This window comes from Alexandromys fortis, unplaced genomic scaffold, assembly GCF_014885135.2.
Source record: "Alexandromys fortis isolate MF-2015 unplaced genomic scaffold, M_Fortis_MF-2015_v1.1 scaffold_77, whole genome shotgun sequence".
Classification (NCBI taxonomy): domain Eukaryota; kingdom Metazoa; phylum Chordata; class Mammalia; order Rodentia; family Cricetidae; genus Alexandromys; species Alexandromys fortis.
The window spans coordinates 501982-516350 of record NW_026067967.1 but is presented as its reverse complement, the minus strand read 5'-3'; the positions used below and the strand labels follow the sequence as shown (position 1 = coordinate 516350).

The following is a 14369-nucleotide window of genomic DNA, read 5'->3' as shown; positions in this document are numbered from 1 at the left end:
TTTGGAGCCTGTCCTGGGACTAACTCTTTTTTTTTTTTTATTAAAGATTTCTGTCTCTTCCCCACTGCCGCCTCCCCTTTCCCCCCTCCCCCAATCAAGTCTTCCTCCCTCATCAGCCCAAAGAACAATCAGGGTTCCCTGCCCTGTGGGAAGTCCAAGGACCATCCACCTCCATCCAGGTCTAGTAAGGTGAGCATCCAGGACTAACTCTTGTAGACCAGGCTGGTCTTGAACTCACAGAGATCTGCCTGCCTCTGTCTCCTAAGTGCTGGGATTAAAGGCGTACACCACCACCGCTCGGCTCACATAGGTCCTTTCTACACAGAGATAAAAATTGCTACTTTAGAAGCAATTTTAACCATCAGAAATGTATAAGGCAAAGGAAAATCTTTTATTCTTATTAAACTGTCTTAGGGTTAAGTATATAAGATGTAAAGCTCCTTATTATTGAGATCACTTTAAATATTTGTTTTGTTTTGTTTTTCAAGACAGGGTTTCTCTGTGAGCCCTGGCCATTCTGGAACTAGCTCTGTAGACCAGGCTGGCCTTAAAGTCAGATTTTCCTGCCTCTCTCTCCCCGGTGCAGGGATTAAAGGTGTGTGCCACCACCGCCTGAATCACTTTCAATCCTTTTATTGGAATGATGATAATTGTGGAGCCAAGCAAACGTAAATCTTCAAACATGTCCACTTCAACCAGGCAGTAGAGAGACAAGCTACCTAGTCAGTCCACTGAAGAATTACAGAACCCATAGAGCCAAGTCAGCATCAACTTTTTAAAGAAACTTTCATGGTAACCATGGGCTTGAAACGGGTTTTGCTGCTTATCAATAAACTTCAAACTCTCAGGGCTTTATAACCAACGTTTCTTCTTCTCTGGGTTTGTGGGTTGCAGTGGTTCTGCTGGGCTGGGCTAGAATCAGATGGGCTCAACTCCAGGCTGCTGATTAGGTTCAGGTGTGCCCCACAGATTTCCTCATACTCCTTGGACCAGTGGCTATGTGGGACTTGTTTTTCTCATAAAGAGTCAGGGGAGTTCAAAACTTAAGTGGAAGTATAAGATGGCCCTCCAGGTCTTGACCTGACATTTGTATTGCTTTGATCCATGTATCTTTGTCCAAAACAAATTCCAAGGCCAAACGTGTCAATATTTGGGAAGAGGGGAGAATGGTCCTCTAACTAGGAGATTATATGATAAGGACAAAATACAGAATCCCACTAAAGAGAATTCCCGAAGCACTTGTGATTTAATCTACCACAGATCTAAACATTCTCACAGTTATGCCCCTGGGTATTTGCACCCCATGAAATAAACTCTTGTCCGAAAAAATTCAGCCGAAGGGAATGGGAGTGAGAATTAGCTGTGGTCTCATGGGACTGGTAAAAATAGAGAGATTGTCGCAAATCAGCCCCCTGTTGGATAAACATGTATGTATTTGGCCTTTAAGGCAGTATTGGAAGGAGAAAGACACAAGACACTAGCAGCAGCAAGGGGTTGGTGACAGGGTGAGCTAGGCCTTGTCCCTGACTCCAGGCTGCATGAGCCTGTTAAGTGTGACAGCCCAAGGTGCCTTTCCCAGTGTACATCCAGTCATCATGGGAGATGGAAAGATCCACTCGCAGGGTTGGTTCTGTTTTTCTGGGGGTGCTGGGGATGGAACTCAGGGCCTCACGCATACTAAGCAATTGCTCTCCCAGCTGAGCCGCAGCTCCAGCCCCAACCAGTAGCATTTTTGCCATAGCGGAGCATAATACTGAAGATTAGGCACATGGCAAAGCCAGCATCTTGGGCACCTATCCCTCAACATGATGGCAGAAGAGACCCCTAATATACACAGAAATATCCTTCAAAACATTTGCGTTCACAGGTGAAACAAAGGTTAAGATTCACTTGTCTTTGACAAACTAAGTTCACTAATTGAATTAAATGGTAAGTTCCGTCACAGGACAGACCATGTGAGGCTGGAAGTTGCCAGTCTCATTGGCTGTTTAAGACAGGTCTAGAAGCCATCAACTAAATATTAAAAGACATGATGAGGGACTAGAGAGATGGCCCAGCAGTTAAGAGCACTTGCTGCTAAACTGGAAGACTCAAATTTGGTTCCCAGGACCTATGTCAGGCAGCTTACAACTGTCTATAACTCCAGCTACAGAGGATCCAAAACCCTCTTCTGCCCTCCTGTAGAACCAACACACGGTGCACATATACATACAGAGATAGACACATAATACAACACACAGTGCAGATATACATACAGAGATAGACATAATACACACAAATAAAAAACGAATCTTAAAAAAAGAAGACATGCCGGGCGGTGGTGGCTCACGCCTTTAATCCCAGCACTCGGGAGGCAGAGGCAGGCGGATCTCTGTGAGTTCGAGACCAGCCTGGTCTACAGAGCTAGTTCCAGGACAGGCTCCAAAGCCACAGAGAAACCCTGTCTCAAAAAACCAAAAAAAAAAAAAAAAAAAAAAAAAAAGACATGCCGGGCAGGGCAGTGGTGGCACATGCCTTTAATCCCAGCACTCAGGAGGCAGAGGCAGGTGAATCTCTGCGAGGCCAATCTGGTCTATGAAGTAAATTCCAGGACAGCCAGAGCTTTTGTAGAAAGTCCCTGTCTCAAAAAAAAAATCAACAAAAAGAAAAAGAAAAAAAAAAGACATAAAGAGGCAATGTGACCCCAAATTGGAAGAAAAACAAAATCAATAATAGTAGATAAAAGTTAAATGAACATATAAGGATATTAATTTAGAAGTTAAATTAATATACAAAGATTTCTTTTTCGAGACAGGGTTTGTCTGGGTAACAGCTCTAGTTTTTTTCCTGGACTTCACTCAGTAGACCTGGCTGACCTCCAACTCAGAAATCCACCTGTCTCTGCCTCCTGAGTGCTGAGATTAAAGGCGTGTGCCACCACTGCCTGGTGGATATTAAAAAGCCATAACAAATAGGCTAATGCAATCTGGGAAGAGATGAACAAATCAATGGAAAAAAAGAATTTCAACAGGGAAGAATCTGGAAGGAAAGAAGAAAGGGAGGCAGGGAGAGACGGGGATAGCAAAGAGAAAAATCTCAGAAGTTAGAAAGGTAACCGAGGGGCCTGAGAGACAGCTCTGCCATTAAGAGCAAAAATGGCAAAGAGCAAACATTCCCAGGGTTTGGCACAGATATTGGCGGAACCCGGGTTATATTGGCTTACTAGAACCAAAGAATGGAAGAGGAACAGGAAGCCGTGGAGAACCTGAAGAGCATCCGGAAGTATTTGACTTCTAATAGTGCTTACAGAAAAACTAGGGTCCAAGACATCCACCTGGAAATGAAAAAGCTGACCGTGTGTGGTCGCAAAGGGACCCTGCATGCCATCTGTTTCCCACGTATGCCATGCACATTTTCATTCAGATGGACAGCGACTAGAACTCCAGACATTACACCACCCACCGTGCCATGGCTGGTGGGGCTTTCAAGTTTGAGAATTTGAGAGTGATTGCAGACTTGCAGCTGGATAAATTGGACTGATTCAATTCAGGGCTGCTTTAGTTGACTTGGTTGGCTTAAACAGCAAAGCAAAATTTTACTAGTTTGAAAACCCCACAAAGCCAGCAATGGTGGCACACGCCTTTAATCCCAGCACTTGGGAGGCAGAGGCAGGTGGATCTCTGTGAGTGTGAGGCCAGCCTGGTCTATAGAGTGAGTTCCAGGACAGGCACTAAAGCTACAGCGAGAAACCCTGTCTCGAAAAACAAACAACAAGAAAAAGAAAAGAAAAAGAAACCCTACAATTCCTGAGCTGTATAAAAAACAAACAGAAGAAACAAGCTCCACCGGGAGCAGAAGCCAGGAGCAAATCCAGCCCTGGGAGCCAACCCAGTCCTGGGACACTGGCAGACCAGGACTGAGCCAACGACCTGACTCAGAGTCTGCGACCTGCACCGGAACCAGAGTGGAGCTGAACCAGTTACCTAAGACACAGAGAGAACAAGCTCCACCAGGAGCAAACCCAGTCCTATGACATGGGTGGATCAGGATTAAGCTAGTGACCAGATCCAGAGTCAAGGATCTCCACCAGAACAGGCGGAGTAACTGCTGAGCAAGTGAGCCAGACCCAGAGACTGCTGAGGGTCTGGACGTGAATCTGGGACCTTCAAGGGAGTAAACCTAAGCCAACACCCTGGTTGGTGGGTCTAAAACCTCCCAAAGCCAGAGCCAGGATCTCTGTCAGCCTGGGCATGAGTGAACCTGGTTCTTCCAAAGGAATAGGCAGGAACCAGAGATCTCGGTGGGCCCAGGTACAAGTCTGGGACCTCAGAGAGACTATATTAAACCCCACACACTAACAGTAGGAGGCTTCAACATTCCCCGCTCACCACTGGACATGTCAATCAGACAAAAAAATGAACAGAGAAATAAAAGAACTAACAGATGTTATGACTCAAATGGATTTAACAGACATCTATAGAATATTCCATCCAAACAGAAAAGAATATACCTTCTTCTCAGCACCTCATGGAACCTTCTCAAAAATTGACCACATACACTCGGGAGGCAGAAGCAGGCGGATCTCTGTGAGTTCGAGACCAACCTGGTCTACAGAGCTAGTTCCAGGACAGGCTCCAAAGCCACAGAGAAACCCTGTCTCAAAAAACCAAAAAAAAAAAAAAAAAAAAAAAAAAAAAAAAAAAAAAATTGACCACATACTCAGTAACAAAACAAACCTCAACAAATAGAAAAAAATGGAATAACCCAATGTTCCTTATCAGATCACCATGCTTTAACACTAGAAGTCAACAGCAATACTAATTTCAGAAAACTCACAAACACATGGAAATTAAACAATGCTCACCTGAATCATCAATGGTCAAGGAAGAAATAAAAGGGGAAATTAAAGACTTCCTAAAATTCAATTAAAATGACCATACAACATATCCAAATTAATGAGACACAATGAAAGCAGTGTTAAGAGACAAGTTCATAGTACTAAATGCCTACATAAGGAAGCTGGAAAAATCCCACACTAGTGAATTAACAGAACATTTGAAAACTTTAGAACAAAAAGAAGCAAACTCACCTAAGAGAACTAAATGGCAGGAAATAATCAAATTGAGAGCTGAAATCAACAAAATAGAAACAAAGAAAACAATACAAAGAATCAATGAGACAGGCCCAAGAAAACACTCAAGTCATTGTTGTCCCCTCCCCAACTCCTTTCTCCAACTTTCTCACGAAACTGTGACTCTCTTCATCAGCTGAGTTCTGCGTTCTCTAGTTTGCTGGAGTAAATTAGCACAAGATGCAAAGGAGCAGAGAAAAACCAAGTGACTGACTGTCACACTTTCCCGTACACTAAAGGCTCAAGTTTGAAAGGCTAAAACTAGCTCTTGTAGTCCAGTCTGGCTTCGAACTCACAGAGATCCGCCTGCCTCTGCCTCCCGAGTCACCACTGCCCAGCTATGACAAGATTTTTATATGTTGTTACCATTTAGCCCAGGTTCCTAGTCTAGGAAAACCTCAGAGTTGGATTGCAATTTATTGTTAACCTTTCAGGGCATAAGAAAAAAACCTTGTCACAAGTATCAGCTTTAAATGAAACATGCAAGTCCCTATGATAAAAGGCATCACAGGGACCCCCCTGCCGCTCCCTACCATCTCATCATCACTAGGCTCACAAAAGCGCACCGCTGCCCAACTTCTGAAATGTGGGTTCGGGAAGTCTGAGCTCAGGTCCTCTGCTTCCCCAGCAAGCACTGGAACAACCGCACCTTCTCCCTAGCCTAAGAAAAACTGCTCTCTGCTGAATGGAGAGCTCATGGGGGGGGGGGGGGGGGGGGGGGGGGGGGGCGTGAAGTGGACCGCTCAAGACGGCTTCAGTGTGTTCAGTGCACACAAGCGATGACTATGAGAATTATACTTCCTGGTGTAGCTTCTTCAGTAATAAAATTCCACTTGCACAGTTTGTAGATCAGAAACCCTTCATTTATCAAGGAATTAGTGAACTGTATTATATGAGTGACCTCTGTTCCAGGGGATGGAGATACAATAAAACTAGCAAATCCCTCCCCGGAAGGAGCCTAGCAGAAGGAAATAGGCCATAAACAGTAGACTAGGGGTGATAAGAATTGTGTAAGTCGGTATCTAGTGCCACATAAAAAAATCAATTCTGGAAATACTTTACTTGGGATCAGTAAGAGAAAAAAATCTACTGTAACAGAGAAATTTATAGCATAGAGTTTATTTTCCATGGAAAAGAAGTCTTAGTTGGACTTGGTTGCACACGACTTTAATTCCAGAACTCAGGAGGCGGAGGCAGGTGGATCTCTGAGTTTGGGGCCAGCCTGGTCTCCAAAGAGAGTTCTAGGACAGCCAGGGCTGTTACACAAAGAAACCCTATCTCAAAAAATCATAACAAAGTCTTGAGAAGTCTTGAGGAGGCAACTGTGGCAAGTTTATACCCAAGCCCCCTCTAACTCTCCCCTCCATCCCCCTTGTCGGGCAGAGGCCTTTGTTCTCACGCCCCTGGGGCGTTGCTAAACTCCAGGAGTCACATTGTCATCTACATAACTGGACTGAGTTGGAGGCCCGTTAGAAGGTGTCACAGGTAAGATGGCCACATGCTGGCAATCCCAGCGCTTGGAGACTGAAGCAGGGGGCTGCACATGAAACCTGGTCTCCATAGAATTAAATTAAATGAAACTAAGCAGATAGAAGAAAAAACAAGTACTAGCTTTAGTTATCTGGGCCGTGCCTCCATATGAGGCCATGTGGAAATAAGGTTTTTGTCAGGTGTGGGGAGGATTGTTTGGTTTCTTTTCAGAGTGGGCGGCAAGGAGCCCAGAGAGTAATTAGCATACTGTTCTCAGAGAAGGAGAGTGATTAGTAGAAACTGTAACAGTGAAAGTCCCGTGGGGAACACAGGAAAGGGTCTGCACAGGAGCTCTGGGGGGAGGGTGGTCAAGACGGGGTTTCTCTGTGTAGTCCTGTTTTGGAGTTTACTCTGTAGAACAGGCTGGCCTCAAACACAGAGATCCACCTGCCTCTGCCCCTCAAGTGCTGGCTGGGAGTAAAGGCGCGGGCCACCACCACCTGGCTCAAATGAGCTAGTCTCACGCAGTCAGAATTCCACGGGTGCAGGGCAACAATCTAAGGCTAGTTACCATGATGTTGCCAAAAAGGGTCTAGAGGAACATGGGGATAAGGGGTTCAGAATCAAGGTGAGAGGGATTGGCTGCGAGACTATGACTTTGACTATGACTTTGGTTGAGGAACTGCTTACACCATTAAGATGCAGCCCCACGGGGAGAGGCAGAGAATATAAATATCCTGACTTCCCTTCCCGCCTGCCTCTGCTCTCTTGTCTACGCTCCCTTTATCTTAATAACTGGAACTGAAAGTTACTAAAGCCCTGGGCATGCCAAGTTTTGAAATATCTTGGACATCATGAATTTTGATGGCTAGAGCCAAAGACCAGCTAGAACCAACTGTTCTCTGCCTCTTAGCTTGCTTGACTTTGAGTCCAAGCTCCTCACCTGGTGTTCTGAAGACATCCTCTAAGTGTGCTAGGAAAAACTGGTTGCCCGACTTGCTGTTCCTCATTAGTAGGAACACGGAGCTCCTGCATGCTTCTAAAGATAGTTCAGAATCCTACGGCACCTGGTCCACACAGCAGCCATGAGTTCAGGTGAGGAGCTTGTAGTCAGCGGTGAAGGGAAGGCTTCCACCACAGCCCCACAGAAACTGCCGCTGCTAGGCTAGGACAATAGAAATGCTGTCAACACTGAACATCTGGAGCGCAAATCCTAAGTCACTTCCGGTGTGATCTTGGGAAATCGAGCACTCAGGAGCCCCAGTAGCTCTATCATAAATTAGACCTATGAATAATATTCATAAGGCCTATAAATAATAAAAATTCAATGACAAAACAAATATTGAAATGGGCTTGACATATTCTCTACAAGTAAGCTGCACAGTGTAAAACAGGCTTCTTACGACAGTCTTTCTCATCACACCCTGAGGTGTTTGTTACTGTAGTCACCGGCCTTAGGGACACCAAATCTTGGTCCCTAAGAAGTACCTCAATTCTCTACTATCCCTTTTCACACTAGATGACCCAGGTTCAGGCTGTGGAAAGCACCCAGCTGTTCTGATGGAAGAGTGATGTGGGAGTCCCCTCCCCTCTGTGTGCTGTGATCACCATGAATGAATAAAGAAACTGCCTTGGCCTGTTGATAGGGCACAACTTAGGTATGCAGGGGAAAGTGGACTGAATGGAGAAGGAAGGTGGAGAGAGAGACGCTATGGAGCCTCTGCCAGAGTCAGACATGCCGGAACTTTAGCTGGAGAGCCACCGTCACGTGGCGATACACAGATTAATAGAAATGGGTTAAATTCATACGTAAGAGTTAGCCAATAAGAAACTAGAGCTGGCTGGGTGGTGGTGGCACATGCCTTTAATCCCAGCACTCGGGAGGCAGAGGCAGCGGATCTCTGTGAGTTCAAGGCCAACCTAGTCTACAAGAGCTAGGTCCAGGACAGGCTCGAAAGGTACAGAAAAACCCTGTCTTGAAAAACAAACAAACAAACAAACAAAGAAAAACCACCAAAAAAGAAAGAAAGGAAGAAAGAAAGAGAAAGAAAGAGAGAAAGAGAGAGAGAAAGAAAGAAAGAAAGAAAGAAAGAAAGAAAGAAAGAAAGAAAGAAAGAAAGAAAGAAACTAGAGCTAATGGGCCAAGCAGTGATTTAATTAATACAGTTTCTATGTAATTTATTTCCGGGCTGAGCAACCGGGAACCCACACGCAGCCCCCTCCTACAGAAGAGCAGAACAGGGAGTTTGGCGGGAATGTGCGATGTTACTCGGTAGTCTAAGGTGTGACTGGAAGTTGAGTTCCCACCATATGAAAGGCATGAACAAGAACAGCACAATCCAGAGGTGTGAGCATAGAGGCTGGTGCTAGACGGCCTGGGGTCTAGATAACTGTGAGAGTCTACATTGGTCAGGTCACAATGGTGTCTCATAAACGTTAAATAAGATGATCTCTAATAAGTTCTATTAGCACAGAACATGCCATATCAATTTTTATTCTTTACTGTTTTGTAAGTATAATGGAGGTTTACACAGTAGATGATAAGCCTTCTAAGAACATACGTACCTTGGAAAAGGAAGATGGGAAAATAATGCTTCCTTTTATGGGAGATAACATCCATGTACCCATTCTACACTTAGAGACTCTACAGGCATTTCATTGCCACCATGTGATCCAGATGTGATCATCCTAATGCAGATGTTGGTGCTAAGGCCCAGATAAGGACATTACTTATGCTATATAGTGTTAGAGACAGAATTCAAACCTGATCTAACACTAAACCCCATAACTGTATCTTAGTAATCATGGGGATCTGGGAGGGAAGGACTACTAGTTTCACAGTTACATCATGCTGTTGTTTTATTATCCTCTTAGCTATCATAACGTGTTCAGTGTATGTTTCCATGGTGATAAAGGATGTATATTCAGTATTGTGCCTTTGGATCATGTATACAAGAGCCACTGAGTCTACTTTTTCCAAGCAAACACAAGTTATATCAGAGGGGGAAAAAAAAAGAATTCTTTTTCAGGGGGAGATAAAGGAATGGAAAAAAAGAAGGGAGTGTGGGGAAAAGGAAGTGAACATATTTGCTGACTAGAAAAGACCATAAACTTAGTCTAAAGCTGATGAGCACACGCATGCAGGAAGTGATCTGAGAAACAGAATCAGCCTCTGCCTGGAGGAGAGAGCAAGGTAGCTGAGCAGTGGAGCCCAGGCTAGACCCAAGGATAGGCCGATTCCTGATGCTGAACCAGCAGGGTGCAAGCGTGAGAAGACAGGAGGCACTGTTTGCTGGGGACCCTTAGGGAGGCTGCTAAGATGGCTTTCGGAAAAACCTTCTATCTGAAGTATGTAGGAATGGCTGGTCCATAAGAAACAGGGTAAACTCAGGAGGAGCAAACACGTAGCTCGGGCAGATGGGAAACAGAGGGAACGAGGAGGAAGGAGTGAAGAACATTTGATGTGTAGATTTTATAAAAGTCAAAACTATCTATCAGACATTTTACCTACTACGACAGAAAAACAAAACCATATGTCGTCCGAGAATAACAACAAGCAATCTTTTGAGTGTTTACAAAGTGTCGAGTGCTGTAGCAGCGCACTGAATGCTTTTTTTCCTTTTTTAATCTTAACTTCCTGAGGGGAGGATTCCACGCTTGAAAAGTTAATCACGGCTTAGTTAGGGGCGGCTAGAGATCCCTAAGCCTGAGCTACCGGAATAATAAAACTCACTTTGCAGCTGGGCCCAGTGGCGCATACAGTTCCAGTACTCAGGCGGCTAAGGCCCAGTGTGTATAGTGAGTTCCAGGCCAGCCCGAGCTACATAGTGAGGCCCTGTCTCAAAACCCCCAAATAATTAGGTAAATAAATACAGTGCATTTTTATTCCCTCCACATTTCTGTTCATTGTTATATGGTTTTTAAAAGTATTTGCATATGCTTGCCATTCCAGAAAGAGTACATATTTATTGTACAATTATTAAGTAATTGGTAACTTACAGGAAAGTAGTAAGACTTGTAAGCATATGTTATTTTGATATTTTTAATTTCTTTGTGTATATATGTGCCTTCATGTTCCCATGCATGTTGGCTCATGTGTGCACGCAGGTGCCCATATGTGCACATGCTTGGAGAGGCCTGAACTTGACCCTGTGGTGTCCTCCTTGACTTCCCTCCACTTTATTTACTGAGCCCGGCTCTCTCACTGAACCAGAAGCTCTCAGCTCAGCTAGTCCCGCAGCCAGCTTGCCCTGGGATCCCATCTCTGCTGGGATTACAGATGCCCACCTGACTTTACATGTTCTGAGCAGGCGCTTTGTCTACTGAACCATCTCTGAGTCCAGAGTTAAAGAAGTCCAAGCTAAAACCCATGCCTAAAAATTCCCATGCTTGTACTCCCATCTTCCCTCTAGAGAATCCCCGTTCACTCAAGGGAAAGGTAAAAGTTTAAATTTACATTTGCTCTGCTATGAAGGCTTTAGTATTTGCTATGATCTCGGCCCTTTCTACTTTGTATCACAGGGTGATGTCTACCATCCTCTCCCTCCTTCTTTCAGATAATTTCAGGACTAGTCAGTATGAGACAGAACTGGAGTTTTAGTAAAGATACATGCTTAAGACTTTTTAAAAGGTTTCTTATTTATTTTATTCTTACTTTATTTTTCTTATTATTTTTATGTATGTGTGCGTTCCTGCATGAGTTTATGCACGTCATTTGTACAGGTGCCTACAGAGACCAGAGGGTGTCAGATACCCTAGAACTGGAGTTACCGGAGGCTCTGAGCTGTCTGGTGTGGGTGCTGGGCACCAAACCCAGATGCCCTGCACAAGCAGTAATTGTTCTTAGCCACGGAGCCTTCTCTCCACATATACGGAATAAGATAAAGAAAGACACAGCCCAGAGCATGGTGCGGTCTCCTCTAAGAAGTGTCTCTGATCATCATTTTCTTTTGAGATACCCTTTTTTTTATTAATTTACAAATTATTAGAATTTTAATTTTGGTGCCAGAGAGATGGCTCAGCAGGTAAGGAAGCTTGTGACCATGCTTGGGAACTTGAGTTCAATCCCTGGAATGTACACAGTGAAAGGAGACAGCCACCCCTGACAGCTGTCTTCTGACCTACACACACACACACACACACACACACACACAGTCTCTCTCTTTGTCTTTCTCTCTCACACATGCATACATACTCACACACAAGGCAAATGTAATACATTTTAAAACGAATATTAACTTTACCTATTACATGCTGTACTTTTTTTCATCCATTTGTTTATATTGTAGTTTGATACGAAGTTTTTCACTCTTACTAAGCCAACCTCCTGGATTTTCTTTCGTTTTTCTTTTGAGATCTTCCCTTGGACAAAGCTGCTCCATTCCAAGATTGGCGATTATCTCGTCTACTGACTGGATTTGGAAGAGGAAGGCTGGGGGTTCCCAGAAGAGGGAAGGGGTTGGTGTATTCAAGGCAGATGTGATGACAGGCCTATGCACATAGAAACAGCAAGGAGGTTCGGAGACTCCCATGGAAGTTTGAGAACATGGGTTTGTGATAGGCAGTCAGGCAGGAGAAAGACAATGGGCTCTGGGGCCTTGAGAGTGGGGCTGCGAAGCTGGCATCGGTTTGTCCAACAGGAAATGCAGCTTCATTGCAACTGGTTCCCAGAAAAATCCCAGTTGGGAAAAGAATGCTGCATAACCATAGGTTTGCTAGGCATTGCACAAATGCAAGGACCTGAAAGGACCAGGATGCTGCAATCCAGGCCCCAGATGATGACAGATTTAATTGGCACAGCTGGCTGGAGAAATGGACAGGAGGAGGCAGGTCCAAGAAATCTTCCTGTAAGGAAAATACGGAAGAACTGCCACAAATCCAGGCTTTTCAACCTTCTGCGCTAAGGGGCAGACCGAAGAAAGAGGTTGCTTGCAGAGTATGTAAGGCTTCTGTTTCTGTGGCAGCTGGAGGGGCCTTCCAAGGACAGCCTGATATTAAGAAGGACATGACAGGAAGGAGGAAACCTAAGGCTAGCGTCCGATGCTCTGGTTTCAAGGGGATGTCCGCAATCTGTCCCTGAGTTAAGAGGAGAGAGCAACACCCTGGACCTGAACAGATGAAGAACACTCAACATCAAGCCGGAACCCCGGGGCCGTGGTGCTTCTTCCCTAGCACAGGACTCTGAGCCAAAGCTTGTGTCGGATGGGAGAAAATGCTTCTTTCTTTCTCCTCAGGAATGCTTTGGGATGAATCAATTAATGAGCACAGAGCCTTAAAAGGCAGAATTCTGGTAAATGATGACCTCCCAGCTCGGCGTCCAACTTAGTACTTAGGGTGAGACCCTGTGACTGGAGTTGCCAAAACAAACACAGACGCTCAGCTGCATTTGAATTTCATATAAACAATGAAAAAGCTTTGGTGCGGTCAGCAGCAGCAAGCGGAACTGCTGCCCTGGGCAACGGCTGGTAGTGGCCCAAGGAATGCTATTCAGTGACCTCTAGTTACTGAAAACCAGGACTCGTGCTCACATGCTCGCTCGTTCTCTCTCCTCTCTCAGATTTATTACTATTAGTAGTTGTAGTAGTTGTGTGTGTGCACGTGTGTGCACGCATGCGTGCACACAAGCATGTGCACATGTGCCTGTTCCCATGTCTGCGTGCCCAAGGAGATCAGAAGCATCAGATCCTTGGAGCAACCATGAGCTGCCCAATGTAGGTGCTGGGTGTCAAACTTGGGTTCCCTGCCAGGGCAGTACCAGCTCTTACTCACTGAGCCATCTCTCAAGCTCCAGACCAGGGATCTTCTTTGCCATGAGAAGGATTTCAGGGTAAGCCAGTGTGGAGTACAGTTAAAGTTTACTGAGAAGAGATTTTTAAATGCCTATTTAAGTGTGGAGATTATTAGAGAGAGAGAGGATGTGGGCTTCTCAAAGACAGCCATGTTTGAGTATCTTAGCATTATCCATGTATAAAATTTTAGTGGCTTTCAAATTATATATGAAAGAGATAAAAAAAATTTCTCCTCTTTCTCCCATCTTTTTGTTTTGTTTTGTTTTGTTTTTGATTTCTCTGTGTTACACAGGATTTCTCTGTGTAACGGCTCTGTCTGTTCTGGCACTCTCTTTGTAGACCAGGCTGACCTTGAACTCACAGAGATCTTCCTGCCTCTGCCTCCTGAGTGCTGGGATTAAAGGTGTGTGCCACCCTGGCTATTTTCCTCATATTTATTTATTTATTTATTTGAGACAGGGTTTCTCTGTGCTGCTTTGGAGTCAGTCCTGGAACTAGCTCTTGTAGACCAGGCTGGCCTTGAACTCACAGAGATCTGCCTGCCTCTGCCTCCCGAGTGCTGGGATTAAATGCTTGCGCCACCACTGCCAGGCTTTTTCCTCATCTTCAAAAGCAATGGATTATGGAATGTCTGTTGAGCAATGAATTATGGGATGACTGTGGCAGTGCCTCTGAAAGGATTTCAGTCAGATGAGGTAAAAATCGTGTCACAAAGGCTTCACAAGGGGGTGAATTTTTTTTTTTTTTTTTTTTTTTTTTTTACTGTAAATGGGGTTTCTTCTGAGAGTCCTAGAAAATTATAGGTTTTCAACTGGGAAAAGTGTCAGAGGGATGATTAGGCCTCTGTTGATACTTTAAATTATTATTAAAAACAGCTCTACATAAAAGTGATATTGTTCCTGTATAGGATTGCCAATAGTTGGGAAGGGAAAACCAGCAGGAAATGTCAACTTCCCAAAGAAGAGAAGTTACCAATAAAGCAAGAAGAGACGAGAAACACG

General features: G+C 44.6%; 1 pseudogene; it reads left to right on the top strand.

The window, feature by feature from the left end:
- Positions 1 to 4521, top strand: part of LOC126508943 (pantothenate kinase 1-like) — a 25807-nt pseudogene extending 21286 nt beyond the window's left edge.
- Positions 4522 to 14369: the final 9848 nt, after the last annotated feature.